General features: G+C 42.8%; 1 long non-coding RNA gene across 1 annotated transcript; it reads right to left on the reverse strand.

Moving 5' to 3' along the window:
* Nucleotides 1-12: 12 nt before the first annotated feature.
* LOC136872479 (uncharacterized) lies at nt 13-24,910 on the reverse strand. The gene is made up of 2 exons (XR_010859922.2): nt 24,794-24,910; nt 13-288 (listed from the first exon to the last, which is right to left on the reverse strand). It is a non-coding gene; the product is annotated as an uncharacterized lncRNA (long non-coding RNA).
* Nucleotides 24,911-25,377: the final 467 nt, after the last annotated feature.

Consider the following 25,377-nt stretch of genomic DNA (forward strand, 5'->3'; position numbering starts at 1 on the left):
AACACTCAATAATTTTCAACAATTTGTAACCTCATCATTTATTAGAGACCAAACTTATTTATTTACATGGCCACAAGTGACTACAAGTGAATACTATACAACAAAAGATTACATAGTTATGCCCATTCAGCCATCAAGTTCCTTTTCCTCAAACACACCAAGTGTTCCTCCTCCCAATACTCTCCCTCTGCCCATTCCCCCTCTGCTCATTCTTCCTCTACCTCCTTGAGGAGAAGCGGCCGCAAAGGACACCATTGTCACCAAGAACACCAGCATTACCAGCAGCAACTGAAAAAAAACACAAAAGAAACGACAGTAATTAAAAAGGGTTATTTTTCAACATTATGAGACACACATGGTGTAGCCACAGTGTGGCGAAAGGAGATATTTAATGTACAGTACGAGCCCTATGTACTGCGGTTGTCGAAGGACACTGCACTTCGCCCCCGCAGTAGTATAATACAGGGATTCTGCCGCCGCCTCCTCCTCCGGGCTCCCAGGGGCCCCTCCGCCTCCCGCGGGAAATTTGAATTTTGGCGCGAGATTTGAATTTGTAAACAAAGCCACGTGCTTTTTGACAGCTGTCATCGACAACAACGCATCGCTAACCTCACTGCTGCCATCTTGACGGGCCTAAACCTCAGTGGTACCAACTTAACCTAACTAGTGCGAGGTAAACAAAGCTACGTGTTTTTTGACAGCCACGTGCTTTTTGACAGACAACAACGCATCGCTAACCTCACTGCTGCCATCTTGACGGATCTAAACCTCAGTAGTACCAACTTAACCTCACAAGCGCGAGATAAACAAAGCCACGTGCTTTTTGACAGCCACGTGCTTTTTTGACAGCTGTCATCCGCCATCTTTAAACTACAGAGCACCGTGCTGCCCTCTTTATCGCAGTAGCTGCAAATTCGTCACCTGTCATCGGCAGTGCTGCCATCTTGGCGGGCCTAAACCTTAGTGCTACCAACTTAACCTAACTAGCGCGAGATAAACAAAGCCACGTGCCTTTTTGACAGCTGTCATCCGCCATCTTTAAACTACAGAGCACCGTGCTGCCATCTTTGTGTTGGCATCTTTATTCTTTGACATGTGGTGGCGGCAAATTCTACACCCACAATCTGAGAGCACCGTGACGTACTCTTCGTTGTGGCGGACAATTTAAAAAGAACATGTCAAGGAATACCTTCGTTCTAAAAGAAAACAAGACTACGGTTCTGAACGGGTTGCGAAAGATAGCGATTGTTATAACCTCCTTTTCCCTGCTCTGTTAAGGCATATCTTTATCGAATACTTGAAGATTATATTACAAAAGAAGTGATTAAGAATATAATCGATACAACATATGATCAGAACATTGAATGATGTGTTTGGAGTGCACCTTCGTTCTAAGAGAATCGAACCCGAGACCGCCGGGTGAGAAGCAGGCACACTAAACCAAACCGTAGGAGCCGGCAATTCTCTTTCTATATAATAATTTCGTGTGGCTATTTCTAGCCAAGTGCAGTCTAAAAATAAATCCTAGTCTTGTTACATCAGGAAGGGTAACTGGCTAAATCCTGGTCTTTCAGCGTCAGGAAGGGCAATCGGCTGTAAAACATATTTTTAATCCCAAGAGAATCGAACCCGAGACTGCCGGGTGAGAGGCAGGCACACTAAACCAAACCGTAGGAGCCGGCAATTCTCTTTCTATATAATAATTTCGTGTGGCTATTTCTAGCCAAGTGCAGTCTAAAAATAAATCCTAGTCTTGTTACATCAGGAAGGGTAACTGGCTAAATCCTGGTCTTTCAGCGTCTGGAAGGGCAATCGGCTGTAAAACAGATTCTTGTGATTTATACTCTTGCGTCAGGAGGGGGCACTCGGCTGTAAAATATATTTTTAATCCCGGCCCTGCCACGTTAGGAACCACATCTAGCTGTAAAAACAGGAGCTCCAAACATTTACAGTGTTAAGCTTTAGGAACAGGCTATGGGTTACATTTTTTGTTCCACTGTCTTTGAAGTTATATCAGCGCAGTCAGTCAGAGCGACGTGAGGAATGCATGCGTTGACTGAAATTGTACACTCGGCTTCCGGCTGTACTAACCTTGAACGAGGACACTGCGTGCTGATAAGCCACTTGTAACTCACGGAACGTTTTCTTAGCCGTGTAGCATTTAACTGGTGTAAGTTCCTAACATAAAATATTATTATTGTACGGAGAAGTTAAAACACAGTACCAGCACATAGCCTACCCCTATCGAAAGAGCCCGCACGGTGCCGGCATATAGGCTACTCCTGTTGAAGGAGTCTGCGCAAGGTTTAACGCCCCCATCAACAGCCCTTACTTAATGCTGGCTTTTTGCACGCCCTCGAAACTACCTAAGAATGTAATATACTACAGTAGGGAGAGGGTAAAACCCAGTGCCGGCATATAGCCTACTCCTACCGATGAAGCCTGCACACAGCTTATCACCTCCATCCGACAGATGAATCACCATCAACATCTTATACTCACAATCATTTTCGAAGGAGTCTGCACAATGTTTAACGTCCCCATCAACAGCCCTTACTTAATGCTGGCTTTTTGCACGCCCTCGAAACTACCTAAGAATGTAATATACTACAGTAGGGAGAGGGTAAAACCCAGTGCCGGCACATAGCCTACTCCTACCGAAGAAGCCTGCACACAGCTTATCACCTCCATCCGACAGATGAATCGCCATCAACATCTTGTACTCACAATCATTTTCGAAGGAGTCTGCACAAGGTTTAACGTCCCCATCAACAGCCCTTACTTAATGCTGGCTTTTTTGCACGCCCTCGAAACTACCTAAGAATGTAATATACAACAGTAGGGAGAGGGTAAAACCCAGTGCCGGCACATAGCCTACTCCTGCTGAAAGAGCCTGCACAAGGCTTATCGCCTCCACCCGACACATGAATCGCCATCAACATCTTATACTCACAATCAGTTTCGAAGGAGTCTGCACAAGGTTTAACGTCCCCATCAACAGCCCTTACTTAATGCTGGCTTTTTTGCACGCCCTAGAAACTACCTAAGAATGTAATATACAACAGTAGGGAGAGGGTAAAACCCATTGCCGGCACATAGCCTACTCCTGCTGAAAGAGCCTGCACAAGGTTTATCGCCTCCATCCGACGGATGAATCACCCTCAACATCTTGTACTCACAATCAGTTTCGGGGAAGCCTGCACAAGGTTTAACGTCCCCATCAACAGCCCTTACCTAATGCTGGCTTTTTGCATGACCTCGAAACTACTTAAGAATGTAATATACAATAGTAGGGAGAGGGTAAAACCCGGTGCCGGCACATAGCCTACTCCTGCCGAAAGAGCCTGCACACAGCTTACCACCTCCATCCGACAGATGAATCACCATCAACATCTTATACTCACAATCATTTTCGAAGGAGCCTGTACAAGGTTTAACGTCCCCATCAACAGCCCTTACTTAATGCTGGCTTTTTGCACGCCCTCGAAACTACCTGAGAATGTAATATGCAACAGTAGGATCGCCTCCACCCGACAAATGAATCACCCTCAACACTCGTGTGCCCGCAATCATTCTCGCTACTTCGAGAGATAGCGGGTTCGAACCCCTACCGTCGGAAGCCGTAAAAAAAGCAAATGCTAGGCGAGGGACCTGCGCGATCGTCATAACGTGTAATTACATGATCTAGCTAGATGTGGTTTTAGCTCAATACCTTTAAGTGCCGACAGGTAAGGAATACCGCGGATGTAGATTAGTACCCTCCCGCTTAAGTTCAGAGGTCGAGGATCGCGCGCTAACTTTCCAAGGCTCGATCCGCTGCAGAACTCTTAAATTCTGACACCTCGGCATCAACAGCAGGTTCGACCCCGGCTTAAATACGTCAGCCTGCAGAACTCAGCGTAAGACCCTCAGGAGAGCTCTTGTTGCATAAACATTTCGTTCCAACTGTACTGCAAACGTCTGCAATTCTTGATATCCGCTTGGTAACAAGGAGCATATTTACTCGCTGCAGTCTGCGTGAAGCGCTCACAGTTCTTTGTGTATATCTATTACGTGCACATCTCCCGTCTAAGTACTGTCCGCTGTGAATATTATTCTTCAGCCTTCAACTTAAGGTAAGCCTGAACTGTTAGTTACTGTTTGCAAAGCAACTTCTACGCTAGGTAATAAACATCTACATTCATATATGTTTGTTCTTTTCTTTTTTAGGTACCGTTCGAGTTACAGGCTTGAAAGTACGCATTTTATTCATCCGAGTAACAATCTGCAGCGCGAACATTTTAAGGTATGTTTCGAACTTTGAGTTGTAAAGATAGCTAGGCTAGCTGACGTACCCTACACTACATTCATATATGTTTCTTCTTTTTTTTAGGTACGACCAGAATATTATCATTCGAGTTTCAGGCTTGAACGCACGCATTTTATTCATCCGAGTAACAGTCTGCAGCAGGTGCATTTTTAAGGTATGTTTCGAACTTTGAGTTGTAAAGATAGCTAGGCTAGCTGACGTACCCTACACTACATTCATATGTTTCTTCTTTTTTAGGTACGACCAGAATATTATCATACGAGTTTCAGGCTTGAAAGTACGCATTTTATTCATCCGAGTAACAGTTTGCAGCGCGAAGATTTTAAGGTATGTCTGACCTCTATACATTGAAACTTGGTTTCTTCCGAACATCGTAACTTTAGTCTATTGATAAATAGTTGTTCTCTTCAATCCTCATGCTATAGACGAGGTTAATCTTACAAATTCAAACACACATAGCTATGTCTGACCTCAACAGGCTGAAACTTGGTTTCTTCTAAAATATCGTAACTTTAGTCTATTGATAAATAGTTATTTTCTTTAATCTGCATGTCATAGCAGAGGTTAATCTTATAATTTCAAACTCACAGCAATGTCCGACCTCTATACGTTGAAACTTGGTTTCTTCCGAACATCGTAACTTTAGTCTATTGATAAATAGTTATTTTCTTTAATCTGCATGTCATAGAAGAGGTTAATCTTATAATTTCAAACTCACAGCCATGTCCGACCTCTATACGTTGAAACTTGGTTTCTTCCGAACATCACAACTTTAGTCTAATGATAAATAGTTATTCTCTTCAGTCAGCATGCTGTAGAAGAGGTTAATCTTATAATTTCAAACTTTCAGCAATGTCTGACTTCTATAGGTTGAAACTTGGTTTCTTTCAAACATAGCAACTTTCGCCTAATCTCTATTGGTTGTTCTCTTTTCAGATGTTCCCCTGCTGTGAGGAATGCAATGTAACGTTTACAAGGCGAGATAACTTCATGCGCCATATGAAATCAAAACACCCTATCATAACATCTGCTTTATGTAAAGTTTGTAGTGTGTATTTCGCTAACGTAGAGCGATACGAGGCTCACTTAGTAGAAGCGCATCAGGTATCTACTTGCCCTCAGGTAATAGGAGAAAAGCGTAAAAAAACGGATGTAGCTGTAGAAAGTACTAGTAGTAAAAAACCTAGAAAAAATCATGAACTTCAAACTATTCACTGCGAGCACTGTAATACTGATGTACCATCTTCACATTTTCAGGGACACTTACGGAGTAATGCGCATAAAAATAATGCGTGTAGAAGTGGTAGTAACGCAAACATCGAGGAAATTAATACAGCATTTAAAGGTAGGATTACTAGTTACAGAATTCGCACCAGTCAAAAGTTTCAGAGCACTTCAAACTTTTTAAATTGTGTTCAACCGGATGTACAACAGCTTCTTGCTAAATCTTTGTCCAATCATAATTTATTTAAAGTTAATTTTGAACGTTTCGCCTTGTACATTAAAAGCACGGATGAATCCGAAATAACGGACATTAAATCATTTAATACGAAGAATGTTATCATAAGTGAGTCGACTAATTTTGGTGATGTACTTAGGGATGTCTCTAACATTATTTCAACTAAGAGCGAGGAATTTCAGGAAAAGGAATCAGGGTGGGCTTTAGTTGAAATAATGTATCTAGAAGTTAACATCAATAAGTACAATCCTATGCGAGGATCTTCGCACATCGAGCTGCCGACATGGATTCAGCAAAGAAAAGCTGTTGTAAACATCCAAAACAATGACGAAGCATGTTTTGCATGGGCGGTGATGTCGGCTTTAAATCCTGCTAAATCGAATGTAGCGAATAGAACATCATCGTATCCACACTATTCAACGCAGCTAAATTTCGATAGTATAGAATTTCCTGTGCAGTTAAAAGATATTAAGCGCTTTGAAGAACTAAATAACATTAGCATTAATGTGTATAGTGTACAGAAAAAGTCTGTAGTAGGCCCTCTGTATTATACATGTCATAAGAAGAGTACTCATGTTAACTTACTCTATATCGAAAACAGTGAGAATAGCCACTTTTGCTGGATTAAAAATCTGAGTAGACTTGTTGGTAGTCAGTTGTCTAAAGAAAGGTGTAAAAAGTGGCTATGTGATGGATGCTTGCAGTATTTTAGAACTGAAGATCAGTTAACGAAGCATTCCAAGAATGACTGCAATCATGTACGTACAGAGATACCTACTACAGGCAATGATGTTTTAAAATTTACAAATTTTCACAAGCAGATGTGGGTACCTTTCGTGATTTATGCAGACTTTGAAGCCATCCTCACGCCAAGCAACACATGCTTACCTAATCCTGACAACTCTTTCACTAATACTACGCACATGCATGCCCCGTATAGCTTCGCGTATTACATCAGTGTATTTATGATAGTACGCTTAACAAGTTAGAGCTGTATCGAGGACCTGATGCTGCTAAAGTATTTTAGAAAGACTTGAAACTGATGCAGTTCGTCTTGGTCGTATTCTAAATAGTAATATTCCTATGAAGCCACTCACCGAAATTCAGTTAAATGATCATGAACGTGCTACAAAGTGTAGCATTTGTGATGGGGAATTTTCCGAAAATGACCCTAAAGTTTTTGATCATGATCATTTAACTGGTTTCTACAGATGTGCCGCTCATTATAGCTGTAATCTTCAGTACATCATTTCACTATTTGGAGCTTCAGATGAAAAAGTAGATATAATCCCTCAGAATAAAGAGCGGTACATTGCGTTTGCAAAGTCTGTAAAAGTAGATGCGGAGCATTCTATAAAACTGAGATTCCTTGACTCGTTTCGCTTTATGGCGAGTAGCCTCGATAAACTTTCTAGTCATTTACAGCCAGAACAATTTACGGAAATTCGACGCGTTTTTCCTGAAGAAGCGCAGTTTAATTTACTTCGGCGTAAGGGTGTTTTTTGTTATGAATATCTTGACTGCTTAGAACGCCTCGAAGAACGTGCTTTACCATCGAAACAATCCTTTTACAGCTCGCTGAATTCAGCGGATATTAGTGATGATGACTATTTACATGCACAACATATCTGGGAGCAGTTCCACATTCAAACGCTAGGTGAATACTCCGACTTATATTTAAAGACGGATGTACTTTTGTTAGCTGATGTTTTTGAAAATTTTCGCTGTGTTTGCAAGAAAACCTACAGCCTTGACCCATGTCAGTATTTTACTGCGCCTGGGTTTAGTTGGGATGCGATGTTAAAATACACGCAGGTGAATTTGGAACTGCTAACTGATATTGATATGGTGCACTTTATAAAATCATCTATTCGAGGCGGTCTAAGTCAGTGCAGTGAGCGGTATTCTAAAGCAAATAATAAGTACATGCCGAGTTTCGATTCTAGTCAGGAATCTCAGTGTATTGTTTATCTCGATGCTAATAATCAGTATGGGTGGGCGATGAGTCAGCATCTACCGGTGAGTGGTTTCCGCTGGCTAACGCAGTGCGAAATTGATGCTTTACAGCTGCACGCCCTAGGCGATGAAGCTGATAAAGGCTATTTCCTCGAAGTTGACTTACAGTATCCTAAAGAGTTACACACTTCTCATAATGACTTGCCGTTCTGCCCTGAAAATATGAAGCCTCCGTACATCGCATGAACGACGAAAATGCTAATTGCTAATTTGTGTGATAAATCTATCATTCATTACCGAAATTTAAAACAGTGTTTGCAGCATGGTTTGAAGTTATCCAAAATTCATCGCGTACTAGAATTTAATCAGTCACCGTGGCTAAAGCCATATATCGATCTGAACAATAATTTAAGAACGAATGCGGTTAACGAGTTTGAAAAAGATTTCTACAAGCTCATGAATAACAGTGTGTTTGGTAAGACTATGGAAAATGTTGACAAACGCGTTGATGTAAAACTGATTACAAACTGGGAAAATATTAAGAAAAGGTATGGTGCTAACTATTTAATAAGTAAACCAAATTTCCACAGCTGCAGCATCATACATGAGAATTTAGTTATTATACAGAAGAATCGTGTTAAGGTTAAGTATGACAAACCTACCTGCGTCGGCTTTGCAGTACTTGAATTGGCTAAAACACTCATGTATGAATTCCATTACGATTATATGATGAAGAAGTACGCGCATAATGCACAATTGCTCTACACAGATACCGATTCGTTTATTTATCAAATCAAAACTGATAACTATTACCATGATATAAAGCCAGACTTGGGTAGGTTTGATACAAGTAACTATCCTGCAAATAATCAATATCATCTACCGCTAGTGAACAAAAAGGTTCTAGGTTAAATGAAAGATGAATGTGCTGGAAATATTATCGATTCATTTTTAGGTACTAAATCCAAGTCATATAGCATAAAACTCTTAAATGAATTACAAATAAAGAGATTGAAGGGGGTTAAAAAGAATGTCGTTCAGAATCAGCTAAGTTTTGAAAACTATAACAATTGCATTAAAAGTAATCCACCTGTTTTGCATAAGCAAATGTATGTCATTAGAAGCAAGAAGCACCAGTTGTACACTCATTTAATTAGTAAGGTAGCCCTTAATAATGTTGATTGCAAACGGTTTGTCATTCCAAATTCTACCAACACTCTAGCCTGGGGGCATAGTAGTATTGATCGGTACTACTTTACATAAAGCAGATGTGTGTAAACATTATGCTAGAGGTGTGTACTTTGTAATATATACGTTACGCTGTCTTACATCACAATTCACTGTACATATTGTATAAAGATAGGGAGAGGTACGCTGAGAGCGTAGTACGGCAAGTTTAAACTTGTACATACAAGAATTGCGTCGAGAATGGGAGAAGTACGCAAATATCACTAGGGTAAAATGATTCGAGATAAAACTTGTACATACAAGATGTAAATAAATAATGTAGAATTGGCATATTCTTTTATTTTAGGTTAGGTATTACCTTCCTCCCGCTCCTTATTTGCAAGATAGAGTTTCGTTTATTACTCAAAGAAGAAAAGCAAGAAAGAAGGTGATGAGCAGATTCGTAAGTATGTTATTGTCTAGCTCATGTTGAGAAGAGAATTTTTTTTTCTTTTTCTAAACAGTGTTTGATTGCAATGCAGTGTTCAACAACATCGAACTCTAAACGGTAGTATGTGTTCAAGTCTAAACTTGCACACTCTTGCTTTTGCAATGCATGTTCGATAGAGATGTACCTTGACAGAGGAAGAAGAGCAGCTTATTAAGTATGTTGAGAAAATATTTTTTTCTTTCTAAACAGTGCTCGATTCTAGTCATACAATGCAGTGTTCAACAACATCGAACACTAGTATGCAGTTCAAGTTGTAATAAGTTTTGAACAGTAGTATGTGTGTTCAAGTCTAAACATGCATCACTGCGGGTATGCGAGCGGATGACAGCTAACGAAATTGCCCCGCATGAGGGCAGCACGGTGCTCTGTTCATTAAAGATGGTGGATGACAGCTAACGAAATTGCCCCGCATGAGGGCAGCACGGTGCTCTGTTCATTAAAGATGGCGGATGACAGCTAACGAAATTGCCCGCATGATAGTAGCATAGTGCTCTGTTGGTTAAAGATGGCGGGTGACAGCTGTCAAAAAGCATGTGGCTTTGTTTCCAAACAAGAGCACGTGGAATTTGCCACCACCACATAGAGGGCAGCACTGTACTCTGTTGCTTAAAGATGGAGGATGATGGCTGTCAAAAAAAGCACGTGGGTTTGTTTCCAAACAAGAGCATGTAGAATTTGCCGCCACCACATAGAGGGCAGCACGGTGCTCAAAGATGGCTGTTGTCACGTAGAACTGCCTGCCACCACAGGTATCTAGCTAAAGAGGGCAGAACTGTGTTCTATAGATTAAAGATGGTGGATGACAGCTGCACGTGGATTTGTTTATCTCGCGCTAGTGAGGTTAAGTTGGTAGCACTAAGGTTTAGGCCCGCCAAGATGGCAGCACTGCCGATGACAGGTGACGAATTTGCAGCTACTGCGATAAAGAGGGCAGCACGGTGCTCTGTAGTTTAAAGATGGCGGATGACAGCTGTCAAAAAGGCACGTGGCTTTGTTTATCTCGCGCTAGTTAGGTTAAGTTGGTAGCACTAAGGTTTAGGCCCGCCAAGATGGCAGCACTGCCGATGACAGGTGACGAATTTGCAGCTACTGCGATAAAGAGGGCAGCACGGTGCTCTGTAGTTTAAAGATGGCGGATGACAGCTGTCAAAAAAGCACGTGGCTGTCAAAAAACACGTGCCTTTGTTTACCTCGCACTAGTTAGGTTAAGTTGGTACCACTGAGGTTTAGGCCCGTCAAGATGGCAGCAGTGAGGTTAGTGATGCGTTGTTGTCGATGACAGCTGTCAAAAAGAACGTGGCTTTGTTTACAAATTCAAATCTCGCGCCAAAATTCAAATTTCCCGCCAAAATTCAAATTTCCCGCAGGAGGCGGAGGGGCCCCTGGGAGCCCGGAGGAGGAGGCGGCGGCAGAATCCCTGTATTATACTACTCCCCGCGTGGGGTAGATTAACCGCAGTATGTCGGGACATAACCTGCGCTGTGAGAATAATGAAAGAAACGTACCAGCTATCCCCCTCAATCCAATGGAGTATCAAGTACACTAGTTACACTCTGATCACCCCAATCGATTTACTTATTTTTTAAGTCCACTAGTATTATTTGTAAGGTTAGTGCGCAGGAATTATTTTAATTATTTCCACGTATTATTTTATACTCGCGGGGTGCAGCAGATGAACATGATATGATGCACTTCACGCTTCCATCAACGAAATTACTTTGTTTATATGTTTATGTGTATTTGGAATAGCGTCTTTCACTTCCATTCCAATTTCATTTCAATCGTCGTATTATTCTTCTTCGCTATTTTTACTTCGGACATCACCGATGATATATCTTCATCTCCTATACATACTAATGATGATGATGATGATGATGATGATGATGATGCTTGTTGTTGAAAGGGGCCTAACATCGAGGTCATCGGCCCCTAATGGTACGAAATGAAATGACAACAAAAAATTCAGAATCATCCACTCACAAAAATAATTTTAAAAATCGTCATGAAGAAGGAATGGATGGACATGAATCAAAAAACAAAAAACGGGCAAAAAAAAAGGAGTGGATCCAGCTCAAAAAAGATTATAGATAATTCATTGCAGACCAAGGGCACACTCATGAAGCACAATCCCGAATCGAGGATGCTTGATGTCTAAAGGAGTCCAAAATCCAGATCTAAGGCCCCTCACAATGGTACATGTCGCGAGTAAAGTAGAACCGTGGTATTTCTCAAGCTGCGGTACTAATCAAAGGTAGCGTAAACTCACGGTGTTCCAAACATTAAGGTACTACTCACAAGTATTGTACGTCGTAAAGGTAACGCAGACCTATGGTGTTTCTCACAAAATGGCGCCACTCATAGCCAACGCAAACCGATGAGGTTCCTCACCTAGGTGTACTAATCACGGGAGCCGGCATTCCCGTGGTGTTCCTCACATAGTGGGTACTAATCACTGGCAACGCAGACCCACGGTGTCGCTCATATAGTGGCACAACTCACAGGCTACGCCCAGACCCGCGGTGTTGCTCACATGGGTACGACGCACGGGTACTGGAAACCCACAGAAGAACCCCCTTTTGCTGCTACTAATCACAAACCTATTTCGTACCTAATATAGTGGTACTACTCGCAAGTACTGGCAACCCAAGGTGTTCCCCGCGTGATGGTACGAATCAAAAGTAGTTTCATGGTTCTGATTCAATCATCCCTTGTCGCCCCTTTTAGTCGCCTCTTAGGAGAGGCAGGGGATAGCATGGGTGAATTCTTCGTCTGCGTCCCCCACCAACAGGGGGGGGGGGGTGTGTGTGTTTGGTCCGCGAGAGGTATTTTATTTCCCTCAAGTCCGCCGGCAAGCCGGTTAGGACCCCCTATCCGCCATCTGGGACGCGCCACGTGGGAGTATCACCTCTTCCCTTGCTACGCCAGCGTAGTAGGTTCGTGGCAATGCAGAAAATTACGCGCGCAACGTTCGTCGTTATACCGAATACGTCAACAGAGCAATCTGATTCGATCATCTTCGCCAGGGCGGTGATCTAAGGGTAGCGAGTATGACTCTTCTATTCCCGGGCAAGACAGGGTTTTTTTTATCTGGATCTAATGTGGTGGTGTGGGGTGGGGTGGTGGTGGTGGTGACAACTGATTTAAGAGGAATTGCAAGTGGGCAACCATTCGTCCATTAACATTAATCTGAGAGAAAATATGGAAGAGGTCCGACACTTCGAAAAATGAAGTTATCGGCCAAAGAAAGCGCCACGAAGGGATTGAAAATCAAGACTCCCTAGGATGCGCAAACCTATACTCTCGAGATTGGAAAATAACAATAGTCGACCATGGGAGGGCGGATTGGAAAGATGAACGTGAGGAGCCTGGGACAAGTAAGTGAAAAGAACGCTACGGCCCGTTGTCGCCAACCCACGGGATCTACGGGCTGGTCTGAGGATCATTCAGCTTACGTGAAAACAACTGAGGAGTAATTTGACGGTCAGATAGCGGCCCCGGACCATTAATAACGGCCGAGGGCATTCGTCACGGTGACCGCGCGTCATCTCGTAAACTGTAGGCCTTCAAGCAGAGCTCGTTTGGTAGGCCAGGACACATCAGGGGTTTAGCGGCATGAGGGATATGCTTTCTTCAACAAATTCTGAACGGTACCCGGACTAATACTTCCCCACGTAAGACCGACTGAATATGCAACTGATTTCAGGTTTGAGGTCAAAAAAAAATGCTATTTGTTCGGGGTGTCGACCTGTAGAGATCTTTTGCCCCCTAGGTTTGAGGTAAGTTCCCATTTCCTCATCATAGGTCAATATCCCACTGAGCATTTCACGGTGGTAGGGATCTTTAAATTATTATTTTAGAGCCGAAATATAATGGTTACTCTTCGGTGTTAAATTTAGTTTGGAAATGACCTTTTCTTTTCTTAAGGTAACGTTTATGAGCATAAAGTTGGGGTAAAATTTCCCCTCAGCACGAACGGCACAATTTAGGAATGTGAATATTAGAAATCTTACCTCGTATAACATGCAAGACAGAGAGATGTATTCGTTGCCAAAGTTAAGGACACACGAAACTCTCCCAGAAATATAATTACTTTCATGCAGCAAAATAACAGAATCGTTCGACATTTTACATACATCTCGAGTGAAGAGCACTACCAATGAGCTGAAATGTATAAAATGTGGCGTCACTCCCACAATGGTAATATCTTTTAAGTAGGCTATTGTACGACAATTTAACATTTGATGTATATACCTAAGCACAGTTTTTGTGACGTATCCAATTCTGTATAAGCTTCAGGTACTTAAAACTGAGTATATTTTTAATTTTGAATGGTCTGTTTCTTACGGTGACAGGAAAACATATCACCGCTTTTCCCGTGCAGGTAATGCTCGTTTTACGTTGCTCACGTACAAGTATTAAACAGTGCAATATCAATCCTAAAACTAAGCAGTATTAGTTGGACTGCGTATATTCAAGGGTTATGAGGGGAAATGTGTATACATGAACTTAACATCTCCAGAGCACTCTTAATACAAACAAAAAACTTGACTAGGCAACCATTCTCTATATAACACTGAACAAAGAGAAAAAAGGAATGGGTGCGATACTTCGAAAAACGAAGATACCGGCCATAAAAAGGCAAGGTCCACGAAGGGCGTGAAAATGAAAGGCTCCCTTATTTATTTAGCGAATGATGCTTCATTTCACAATCGTTTGAAATGTATTTTACATATAAGTGTTACTAGCAAGATACCCGTGCTTCGCTACGGTATTATACTGAAATTTATAACTGAATGATTATTGTTTTATATACAATCAGCCGAAATTCGCGATCTGACTGGTTTTCTGAGAGAATCCGCCAAATTTCGCGATCTGACTCGTTTTCTAATAGATTACGGCAAGTTTCCTCCCATTTTTCAATCTTTCTTTCCAGGAATCGATTTCGTACTTCCCGGACTAGGTCCAGGTATTTCACCTTATAAGCATTTTTAGTATGGATCAAATCCTTGAGGAGATCCGGCGTGGTTTCGTCTTGGGTGCCTTGGCGGTACTGAACCCGCGGCCGGACTGCATTCTTAGTCATTATCCGTCCAGGACCCGTTTCCAGCGCGGTCCGCACATTTGGCGACGGTCCAGAACATTATTATTATTATTATTATTATTATTATTATTATTATTATTATTATTATTATTATTATTATAGATGTTCTGGACCCCATAGCAAGATGCAAGACCGCTACTTGGCGGTAAATTACATCTGCTGCCATTGTCATTGTTGACATTGTGACCAGCACCATTGTCGCGCGTAGGCAAGTGTGCGGGATTTCTGGCGATACGAATGACATACTTCCGTGTATTATTGACCTTATTATAGAGGTGAACAATTGGACGGTTAATCTCATTCCTATCGTTCATTTCAAAGGTGTTTACATTTTTATTTATATGCCAGGAGAATCTACTGTAATCTAAGAACGTTCTCCGAAGAAAAAGATGGCTCTTGAAAACGAACCCAGGAAATATTAAAAATGATCGGTTTATGATCAGAATAAGTACATCGAAAATCTACAGCCTGTTTCCAGTCATTGGACAGGGTCAGGAATGGAATGAATGAAGCCCCCTCTAGCGGCGACAATTGGAATTGTGCCGGCTGCCGAAGCCAGTCGCACTCCTCTGGGGCAATGGATAATGAATGACAAATGAAATGAAATGATATTGGACAGTGTGCTGGAATGAATGATGTCAGGAAAAACCGGAGTATCCGGAGAAAATCTGTCTCGCCTCCGTTTTGTCCAGCACTAATGTCACGTGGAGTGACCGGGATTTGAACCACGGAACCGAGCTGTGAGAGGCAGGCGCGCTGCCACCTGAGCAACGGAGGCTCCTTATAAGTACATTATGAACAGTAAAATCAACTGGACTCACCTCCTTTTACACTCCACCGCCGTCAAGTTTATTTACACCCCCCCCCCACCCACAAAAATTAAAAGAAGGCATGTTTCTTTATGTTTAAAGGAGATTCCAAACACCAATGTTCATGTCTATTACCTTCAGCTTTGGGATATAAGTATCCCCATAAAAATAATTCACTTTATTTCACTCATTTTCACACTCCTCCCCCCCCCCCCATGTGAATTTTCCGGCAAAAAACCTTGTTTCTTTAATAGTAAAGGATCTTCTAAATACCAATTATCACGACTCTAGTTTCTTCAGTTTTTGATTTCTGTGTCCTCATGAAAGGAATTCAACTCCATTTTACTCCCGCCCCCCAAGATGATTTCCCCCCAAAAACGCGTCTTTCTTTGTTTTGAAAGGAGATACAAATACCAATTTTCACGTCTGTAACAACTTTAGTTTTTATTAGATGAAAGTACATACATACATACATACATACATACATACATACATACATACATACATACATACATACATACATACATACATACATTATCATTATAGACTGTTATGCCTTTCAGCGTTCAGTCTGCAAGCCTCTGAGAATTTACTAAACGTCGCCACAATCCTCGATTTGCAACTAGTGTTGTGGCCTCATTTAGTTTTATACCTCTTATCTTTAAATCGTTAGAAACCGAGTCTAACCATCGTCGTCTTGGTCTCCCTCTACTTCTCTTACCCTCCATAACAGAGTCCATTATTCTCCTAGGTAACCTATCCTCCTCCATTCGCCTCACAAGACCCCACCACCGAAGCCGGTTTATGCGTACAGCTTCATCCATCGAGTTCATTCCTAAATTAGCCTTTATCTCCTCATTCCGAGTACCCTCCTGCCATTGTTTCCACCTGTTTGTACCAGCAATCATTCTTGCTACTTTCATGTCTGTTACTTCTAACTTATGAATATGGTATCCTGAGTCCACCCAGCTTTCGCTCCCGTAAAGCAAAGTTGGTCTGAAAACAGACCGATGTAAAGATAGTTTCGTCTGGGAGCTGACTTCCTTCTTACAGAATACTGCTGATCGCAACTGCGAGCTCACTGCATTAGTTTTACTACACCTTGATTCAATCTCACTTATTACACTGACTGACAGAGCAAATGCAACACCAAGAAGGAGTGGTTCGAAAGGGATGAAAGTTGGGGAAAAAACAGAGACGGCACGGACGAATAATTGATGTTTATTTCAAACCGATATGCAGGTTACACAATGCGCACGGCATCGACTCAGTAGGATGTAGGACCACCGCGAGCGGCGATGCACGCAGAAACACGTCGAGGTACAGAGTCAATAAGAGTGCGGATGGTGTCCTGAGGGATGGTTCTCCATTCTCTGTCAACCATTTGCCACAGTTGGTCGTCCGTACGAGGCTGGGACAGAGTTTGCAAACGGCGTCCAATGAGATCCCACACGTGTTCGATTGGTGAGAGATCCGAAGAGTACGCTGGCCACGGAAGCATCTGTACACCTCGTAGAGCCTGTTGGGAGATGCGAGCAGTGTGTGGGCGGGCATTATCCTGCTGAAACAGAGCATTGGGCAGCCCCTGAAGGTACGGGAGTGCCACCGGCCGCAGCACATGCTGCACGTAGCGGTGGGCATTTAACGTGCCTTGAATACGCACTAGAGGTGACGTGGAATCATACGCAATAGCGCCCCAAACCATGATGCCGCGATGTCTAGCGGTAGGCCGCTCCACAGTTACTGACGGATTTGACCTTTCTCCACGCCGACGCCACACTCGTCTGCGGTGACTATCACTGACAGAACAGAAGCGTGACTCATCGGAGAACACGACGTTCCGCCATTCCCTCATCCAAGTCGCTCTAGCCCGGCACCATGCCAGGCGTGCACGTCTATGCTGTGGAGTCAATGGTAGTCTTCTGAGCGGACGCCGGGAGTGCAGGCCTCCTTCAACCAATCGACGGGAAATTGTTCTGGTCGATATTGGAACAGCCAGGGTGTCTTGCACATGCTGAAGAATGGCGGTTGACGTGGCGTGCGGGGCTGCCACCGCTTGGCGGCGGATGCGCCGATCCTCGCGTGCTGACGTCACTCGGGCTGCGCCTGGACCCCTCGCACGTGCCACATGTCCCTGCGCCAACCATCTTCGCCACAGGCGCTGCACCGTGGACACATCCCTATGGGTATCGGCTGCGATTTGACGAAGCGACCAACCTGCCCTTCTCAGCCCGATCACCATACCCCTCGTAAAGTCGTCTGTCTGCTGGAAATGCCTCCGTTGACGGCGGCCTGGCATTCTTGGCTATACACGTGTCCTGTGGCACACGACAACACGTTCTACAATGACTGTCGGCTGAGAAATCACGGTACGAAGTGGGCCATTCGCCAACGCCGTGTCCCATTTATCGTTCGCTACGCGCGCAGCACAGCGGCGCATTTCACATCATGAGCATACCTCAGTGATGTCATTCTACCCTGCAATTGGCATAAAGTTCTGACCACTCCTTCTTGGTGTTGCATTTGCTCTGTCAGTCAGTGTATATTACCATTCTGGGAGAACACACAACCTAAATACTTGAAATTATCGACCTGTTCTACATTTGTATCACCAATCTGACATTCAATTCTGTTCAATTTCTTACCTACTGACATCAATTTAGTCTTCGAGAGGCTAATTTTCATACCATACTCATTGCACCTATTTTCACGTTCCAAGGTATTAGACTGCAGGCTTTCGGCACAGTCTGCCATTAAGACCAAGTCGTCAACATAGGCCAAACTGCTTACTACATTTCCACCTAACTGAATCCCTCCCCGCCATTTTATACCTTTCAGCAGATGATCCATGTAAACTACGAACAGCAAAGGTGAAAGATTACAGCCTTGTCTAACCCCTGTAAGTACCCTGAACCAAGAACTCATTCTACCATCAATTCTCACTGAAGCCCAATTGTCAACATAAATTCCTTTGATTGATTGTGATAATCTACCTTGAAATCCATAGTCCTCCAGTATAGCCAACATCTTCTTCCTCGGTACCCTGTCGTATGCTTTCTCTAGCTCTACGAAACATAAACACATCTGCCTATTCCTCTCGTGGCATTTTTCAATTACCTGGCGCATACTGAAAATCTGATCCTGACAGCCTCTCTGTGGTCTGAAACCACACTGGTTTTCATCCAACTTCCTCTCAACGACTGATCGCACCCTCCCTTCCAAGATGCCAGTGAATACTTTGCCTGGTATACTAATCAATGAGATACCTCGATAATTGTTGTAATCCTTCCTGTTCTCTTGCTTATAGATAGGTGCAATTACTGCTTTTGTCCAATCTGAAGGTACCTTACCAACACTCCATGCTAATTTTACTACTCTATGAAGCCATTTCGTCCCTGCCTTCCCACTATACTTCACCATTTCAGGTCTAATTTCATCTATTCCTGCTGCCTTATGACAATGGAGTTTATTTACTATCCTTTCCACTTCCTCAAGCATAATTTCACCAACATCATTTTCCTCCTCACCATGACCTTGGCTGTTTGAACACCATCATGATGATTTCCTTTTACATTGAGAAGATGTTCAAAATATTCCCTCCACCTCTCCTGTGATTCCCTGGGATATATTATGAGTTCACCTGAATTACTCAAAACACTGTTCATTTCCTTTTTCCCTCCCTTCCTAAGATTCTTTATTACTGTCCAGAAAGGTTTCCCTGCTGCTTGACCTAGCCTTTCCAGGTTATTACCAAAATCTTCCCATGACTTCTTTTTGGATTCAACAACTATTTGTTTCGCTCTGTTTCTTTCATCTACGTACAAATCCCTGTCTGCCTCGGCCCTTGTTTGGAGCCATTTCTGATAAGCCTTCTTTTTACGTTTACAGGCTGCTCTCACTTCATCATTCCACCAAGATGTTCGCCTTTTCCCATCTTTACACACAGTTGTTCCTAGGCATTCCCTTGCTGTTTCTACTACAGCATTCCTGTATGCCACCCATTCACTTTCTATATCCTGAACCTGCTTACTGTCTACTGTTCGAAACTTCTCACTAATCATATCCATGTACTTCTGCCTAATTTCCTCGTCCTGGAGATTTTCTACCCTTATTCGTTTGCAGACAGATTTCACTTTCTCTACCTTAGGCCTACAGATACTTAGTTCACTACAGATCAGATAGTGGTCTGTATCATCGAAGAATCCGCGAAAAACTCGTACATTCCTAACAGATTTCCTGAATTCAAAGTATGTTAAGATATAGTCTATTATGGATCTGGTACCCCTAGCCTCCCATGTGTAGCGGTGAATAGCCTTATGCTTGAGAATGTATTCGTAGCAGCTAAACCCATACTAGCACAGAAGTCCAGCAAACGCTTCCCATTCCCATTAGCTTCCATATCTTCCCCACATTTACCAATCACCCTTTCGTATCCTTCAGTTCTATTCCCAACTCTCGCATTGAAATCGCCCGTTAGCACTATTCTATCCTTGCTGTTGACCCTGACCACGATGTCACTCAATGCTTCATAAAACTTGTCAACTTCATCCTCATCTGCACCCTCACATGGTGAATACACGGACACAATTCTTGTCCTAATTCCTCCCACTGACAAATCTACCCACATCATTCGCTCATTTACGTGCCTAACAGAAACTATGTTGCGTGCAATTGTATTCCTGATAAAGAGCCCTACCCCAGACTCTGCCCTTCCCTTTCTAACACCCGTCAAGTACACTTTATAATCTCCTATCTCTTCCTCATTATCTCCCCTTACCCGAATATCACTTACTCCTAGCACATCCAGATACATCCTCTTTGCTGACTCAGCCATTTCTACCTTCTTTCTTCCATAAGCCCCATTAATATTGATAGCTCCCCATCGAATTCCATTTCGTTCGCCAAGTTGTTTCCAAGGAGTCCCTCGCCTGTCAAATGGGAGTGGAACTCCATTACTCCCATAGGTCCGAGGCTTGCTTAAAGTGTTCTGAGCTCGGTAAATTCATGAAGCAGGATGCTGCCCTACTTGCACATAGTCCAAGTGAGGATCTCTCCTCTAACGGGTTATGGACCACCGGTGAATTGTGTAGTCCTAGCCGCCTGAGCACAAGGAGGGCCACGACTCAGAATATGTCCGAGATGCCCACTCCCTTTCCATAGCAACTGGTATCCCGACTCTCAGGACCACTTACTAGGCCACTCAGCCGTTGCCCATGGTTCACGAACTAGGACGTGACTACAGTAACCCACAAACATGAGACCATTCTCATATAATTCTCATATTCTTATATTCTTATATTCCTATATAATTAAGTCAATTAATTTTTCAATTCTTTCAAACACCCCCCCCCCACTTCATTGGATTTTCCGAGAATACGTGTTTCTTTACTTTTAAAGCAGATTCCAAATACTAAATTTCACGTCTGTAACATCTTCATTCTTGAGATATCAGTAGCCTAATTAAAATAATTCAACACCATTTTCAGACACTTTTACCCCCCCTTCCACCAAAGTGGTATTTCGGAAAACTAAAAATACACGTTTCTTGATTTTTAATAGAGATAAAAAATACCATTTTTCACTTCTGTAACATGTTAAGTTTTTTTAGATATACTGTACAAATTCTCATTTTAAAATTTCACCCCCTTTTTAGTTCCCCTTAAGTGGGGTTTCCAAAAACAAATCACCTATGTTTCTTTACATTTACAGGAGATTCCAAATACCACTTTTTATGTCTGTAACATTTTACGTTTCTCAGGTATTCTGTAGATATAATCTTTCAAAAAAATCACCCCAATTTGTCACTCCTGTTTAACCGCCATTAATTGGATTTTCCAAAAACAAAAAACACGTGTTTCTTTATTTTTAAAGAAGATTCCAAACACCAATTTTGAGGTCTGTAATATCTTCAGTTTCTGAGATATATGTATCCTCATTAAAGGCATTCAACCCGTTTTTCACCCCTTTTCATCCCTCCTATTGGGGTTATCCGAAAACAAAAAATTCGTGTTTCTTTATTTTTAATGAAGATACTAAATACCAATTTTTACATCTGTAAACTCTCAAAATTTTGAGATATAGATACACTAATTTTAAAATTTCACTCCCCCTTTTCACCCCGTTAGCGACGGAATATCCAAACATCCTCTCTTAGCGAGCACCTACATGTTAATATGAATGTATCCCCAAAATTTCATTTCTATATGTCTAGTAGTTTTGGCTCGGCGATGATGAATCAGTCAGGACAAGTTACTTTATATATATAGACTAGCAAGATACCCGTGCTTCGCTACGGTATTATACCGAAATTTATAATTGAATGCTTATTGTTTTAGATACATAATCCGCCGAAGTTCGCGATGTGACACGTTTTCTGCGAAAATCCGCCAAAATTCGCGATCTGACTCGTTTTCTAATAGATTACGGCAAATTTCCTCCCATTTTTCAATCTTTCTTCCCAGCAATCGATTTCGTACTTCCCGGGCTAGGTCCAGGTATTCCACCCAGTCAGTTGGGTCCCAAAATATGTGCCATCTTTTCCTATAAGCATTTTTAATAGGGATCAAATCCTTCAGGAGATCCGGCGTGGTGTCGTCTTGGGTGCCTTGGCGGTACTGAACCCGCGGCCGGATTAGAAAAATATAAACATATTTATATATATGGATATAGAGTATTAACAGACTAACTAGGAGATATACACACACACACACACACACACACACACACACACAACTGCAGGGTCTGAGATTTCATCACAAGCTGATGTCAAGTCCTTCCAGCCAAGTGAGTGCCGTAGGGGTTAGTTGATGTAGCTCCTCCATAAGCCCAGTGAATGCTCGTAGAGGACATTCTTTCACGATGTGGCTGATGGTTTGCACTCCAGCACCACAGTTGCAGGAAGGAGACTCCAACCACCCCCATTAGTGTAGTGCAGAATCAGTACTTCCAACGCCGCAGCGTATCCTGTTTAATCTAGTCCATATGGTGCGTGGGAGGTTGAACCCAGGAAGTTTTGCTGTTGGGTCATCAATGTTGATTAGACCATGTGGGTGTAATCTGGCCCATTCTTGCATCCACGCTTCGTCAGGTCTAAAAGTTATGTCAGTTAGTTCCCTGGCCGTCTTCCACGCAGGTTTCCGGGATTTCAGTCTCGCAACGGCGTTTTCTTCTGTATCCTGGTGGAAGGGAAGTGAGCTGTTCATCATTACCTTAGTCCATAATCTGACAAGGGCATTTTATCATCTGATGTGAGGAGGTTGAATGTGGCTCAGTACGGGTAACCACTGTAAGGAGTGGAGTGCAGGGTGCCAGATTATGATTCTCACTGTATGGCGCAGCTGGACATCGACCAGACGAGTATGGGAACTATTCAGCCATACAGCAGAACAGTATTCAGCTGAAGAATATACTAGTGCTAAAGCAGTTGTTCGCAGTGATTTCGCGTTGCTCAACGTCCGTAGGTTTTAACCTTAAAGTACCCTACACGTGTCCTCCACGTAGGATAGGGTAGAAGAAAGTGAGGTGATGACGATGATGCTTGTTGTTTAAAGGGGCCTAACATCGAGGTCATCGCCCCTGATGGATGGATGGATGGATGGATGGATGGATGGATGGATGGATGGATGGATGGATGGATGGATGGATGGATGGATGGATGGATGGACGGACGGACGGACGGACGGACGGACGGACGGACCCAAAAAGAACAGTGGATCCGACTCAAAAAAAGGTCATAAAGAATGGTATTACTGACCAAGGGACCACTTATAAAGCACAATTCTGAATCGAGGATGCTTGATGTCTAAAGGGGTCGAAAATCCAGGTCAAAGGCCCCTCAGAATGGTACTTATCGCTAGTAAAACAGAACCATGGTATTTTTCATGTTGGGGTACTATTCAAAAGTAGCGTAGACTCACGGTGTTCCACATATGATGGTACTACTCAGAAGTATTGGACGTCGTACAGGTAACGCAGACCTATGGTGTTTCCCACACTATGGCGCCACTCATAGCAAACGCAAACCTATGACGTTCCTCACCTAGGTGTACTAACCACAGGGACTCGTAATATCCCGTGGTGTTCCTCACATAGTGGGTACTAATCACAGGCAAAGCAGACCCACGGTGTCGCTCATAAAGTGGTACAACACACAGGCAACGACCAGACCCGCGGTGTTGCTCACATGGGTACGACACACGGGTACTGGAAACCCACAGGAGAACCCACTCTTTGCTGCTACTAATCACAAAACTATTTCGTACCTAATATATTGTACTACTCACAAGTACAGGCAACCCATGGTGTTCCCCACGTGATGGTATGAATCAAAAGTAGTTTCATGGTTCTAATTCAATCATCACTTGGTCGCCCCTTTTAGTCGCCTCTCACGACAGACAGGGGATACCGTGGGTGTATTATTCGTCCGCGCCCCCCACCCACAGGGGGTAAAGAGAGAGAAAAAAGAAGAAGAATGAAGGGATCCGTCACTTCAAAAAATGAAGTAACGGACGAAAAAAGGCAAGGGCCACGAAGGGCGCGAAAATGAAAGACTCCCTAGGCCTCGAATGCTCTAATACTGTCGGGGTCGGAAAAGAACAAGAGTTGACCAAGGGAGGTCGGACAGGATAGACGAAAGTGAGGAGCCTGGCATAAGTAAATGGAAGCAATGCCAAGACTCAGCTAAGGACTCCGTAGCCTCCAACTCACGCTGAAAATTTCAGAGCCCCCGGGGCCCCTTTCAGTCGTCTCTTACGACAGGCAGGGGATACCGTGGGCGTTATTCTACTGCCCCACCCCCAGAGGGCTTAACACAGATAAAAAATTTGGTTTAAAACATGAACAACTGAAGCAACGAAATCGTTAAATCCGTCTGGAGATCAAGCTACTACAAAGCTGATGGAAATGGGGTCGACAACTCCTCCCAAGTTGTGTGTCCTTTAGAATAAGTACAGTATACATGGAGATTCCCAAAGCAGTTTCCATAGGATTACTTGTAAATTTTGTAAAAGAAAGACTGAAACGTTAATTGTAATGTAAAATGTATTTACCGACCATATAAAAACAATCAAAATTTAAGAGACGTTGGATCAAACCGCAAAACTCAGTTACCACTTAAAAAGCAAAGCAAAGAAGCAGTCATGTCCGTACGGGCCATGAAGGCTCCTGAAGGCTCCTGAAGGGGTGGAAGGTAAAGTTTTCCACCATCCGTAATCTCCGTACTTGGTGGGGTAGAGTGGTTAGCTATACGCCCGGCCGCCTTTGCCCCCAGGAATAAACCTGGTACTCATTTTTGGTGCAGGCTGAATGAACCTCATGCTATGTGCATCTCCAGAAGTGGAAATCTCGTTTCTTAAATTTTATTATTTCCTGACGGGGAACTGAACCCACATCATTTCGGGTGAACCGAGCACACCTTTACCGCCTCGGCCAGGCATCTCCTAGTCACCAGGTAAAACTGACTTAAATTAGACTCTACACTTACCAGCTTGCAATTCATGGTGTATTCACTCTTGACTTGGATACCTTCAGGAAGAACTGGAGATGTTCTGGGATTTTATCCAAGTGCCTCTTTATATAGCATATAATTCTGTCATCGACGAAGGTGAAGCTGTGAAAATTTTCCACTTCAGCTATTCATGCAACCATAATTTGCATTATTAATCAGCTACGCTTCCGTTTTTATGCCACATACTACGGCCGTGAAAAGGAGAGAAAGGTCATTAAATTCCATTCGCTTGAAGAAGTTGACTTATATAACGTTTCTGTTTATTATCTCATTTTCTTAGAACTGCCAAGAGGCGATTCCTCTGGTCGATGAAAATTAACTGCACAGATGAGACATTACATTTTGGACCACCCGTAATAAAAGCAGACAATGCGGCTTTTATAAAGCCTAACCATTACCCAAACAAAGGTTTTATAAGAGAATGTTTGAATTATATGTAAAATGTACTTCACGTCCCTTCAAAAACTAGCAGGGCAAGAACTTGGAAATTTAAATTCTAACCATTCAAAACTTAAGGGAGCCAGTTAAGAAAAGAGTAGGCCTATATGTACGAAATGCAG

Source organism: Anabrus simplex, chromosome 4, assembly GCF_040414725.1.
Source record: "Anabrus simplex isolate iqAnaSimp1 chromosome 4, ASM4041472v1, whole genome shotgun sequence".
NCBI classification, from domain to species: Eukaryota; Metazoa; Arthropoda; class Insecta; order Orthoptera; family Tettigoniidae; genus Anabrus; species Anabrus simplex.